At 48.2% G+C, this 2,095-nt stretch overlaps 1 pseudogene; it reads left to right on the forward strand.

Annotated features, from left to right (window-relative positions):
• The first annotated feature begins 204 nt into the window (after window positions 1–204).
• On the forward strand, window positions 205–1,278 carry LOC142436677 (transcription factor YY2-like; annotated as a pseudogene).
• The last annotated feature ends 817 nt before the right edge of the window (window positions 1,279–2,095 follow it).

Raw genomic sequence — 2,095 nt, forward strand, 5'->3', positions numbered from 1 at the left:
GTGCACAAAATGCTAAATAGTTATGTTTACAAAAGTTATTTCCATGCTATCAAATGCACAAAAGCTCAGGAGACATTCACTGGAATTTAAGTTCTAGTTTAAAAGAAGGAATGGGCCCTGCCCACTCACTGCGTTCTTCCCTCTGCCTTCCTTCCCCGCTGCGGGACGCCTCCTCGTACAGCCGGGAGCCCGGAGCCCGGAGCCATGGCCTCGGGCAACACCCTCTACAGCGCCATGGACGGCCCGGAGATGCCAGCCGAGATCGTGGAGCTGTGTGAGATCGAGGTGGAGACCATCCAGGTGGAAACCATCGAGACCACGGTGGTGGGCGAGGAGGACGTGGACTGGGACGATCGCGGAGGCGGGAGCGGCCATGGGCACACCGGCTACCACCACCAGCAGCAGCAGTCCATGATCGCGCTACAGCCGCCGGTCACCGTGGACCCGAGCCAGGTGCACCACCACCAGGAGGCGATCCTGGTGCAGACACGTGAGTTGGTGGTCGGCGCCGAGGAAGGCTTTGAGGGCCAGATCCCGATCCCAGTTCCAGCGCCGGCCAGCATTGGCGAAGAGGACGATGATGACTACATCGGCCTCAAGAGCAGCGGTAGCGACAGCTCTTGTGGGGCGGCGGCACCGGCAGGGGCGATGCGGGCAACAAGAAGTGAGAGCATGAGCAGGTGCAGATCAATCAAGACGCTGGAGGACCAGTTCTCTGTCACCCTATGGTCGTCAGATGAAAAAAAGGTCTTGACCATGAGACTGGCTGGGGAGCAGATCATTGGGGAGAACTCCCCTCCTGACTAATCTGAGTACATGATGGGAAAGATGCTCCCGCCCGGAGGGATCCCCGGCATCAACCTCTTGGACCCCAAACAGCTGGCAGAATTTGCCAGAATGAAGCCAAGAAAAATTCAAGAAGATGATGCTCCGAGAACAATAGCTTGCCCTCACAAAGGTTGCCCAAAGGTGCTCAGGGACAGCTCAGCCAGGAGGAGGCACCTGGACACCCACGGCCCTGCGTCCACCTCTCTGCTGAGTGCGGCAAGGCTTTTGTCGAGAGCTCAAAGCTAAACGACACCAACTGCTTCGCACTGGAGACAAGCCCTTTCAGTATAAGTTTGAAGGCTGTGGGAAGCGGTTTCCCTGGACTTCAATTTGTGCACAGACGTGCAGATCCACGCGGGAGACAGGCCCTAGGTGAACAAGAAGTTTGCTGAGTCTACTGACCTGAAATCTCACATCTTAATACACGCTAAGGCCAAAAACAAGCAGTGAGAAACCGTGAGAAGGTAGCTCCTTCTCAGCTCCAGAAGCCTTTTCCAGAAGTGACTGGCAGACAACGCGCCTCTCCTTTGTAGATTGTTTCCAGGAAAGAATTTTAAAAATGAATCCTACATACCTAAGGGACATGTTTTGATAAAGTAGTAAACATTTTAAAAACACAAACTTTATTAAGATGACATTGTTAAGATACCCTATCTTGCTCCGTAATCTCGTTTCAAAAAAAAATAGTGTTTTTGTAAAGTGTACTCCCAGCAGGCGAACAGTTCATGAACTTCGCATCAAAAGACAGTACTAAAAACGGAACTTCTTTTCACATTTTTATAAATATGGATCTCACCTGTTGCTTACAATTTTTTAATTTTGTATTCTCCAAGTGTGCATATTGTACACTTTTGGGGGATATGCTTAGTAATGCTGTGTGATTTTTCTGGAGGTTGATAACTTTGCTTGTAGTATATTTTCTTTAAAAGAATGGGCAGTTACATGCATACTTCAAAAGTATTTTCCTGTACAAAAAATATTATATAGGTTTTGTTTGCTATCTTAATTTTGGTTGTATTCTTTGATGTCAACACATTTTGTATAATTGTATAGCTGTATTGAATCATGTAGTAGCAAATATTAGATGTGATTTCATGGTGTTAATTTAAACCCATTTTAGTTACCTTTTTTCCTCTCCAAAAAATACTGCCAGATGCTGACGTTGCGTGTGCTCCCTTTGCTTGTTGAGTTACAGAATGTGGTGCTTGGTTGTAGAGTATACTGTACTTTGACTATCAGATGTGCATGCACACCATGTCACAGGGAG

This window comes from Tenrec ecaudatus, unplaced genomic scaffold, assembly GCF_050624435.1.
Source record: "Tenrec ecaudatus isolate mTenEca1 unplaced genomic scaffold, mTenEca1.hap1 Scaffold_54, whole genome shotgun sequence".
Classification (NCBI taxonomy): Eukaryota; Metazoa; Chordata; class Mammalia; order Afrosoricida; family Tenrecidae; genus Tenrec; species Tenrec ecaudatus.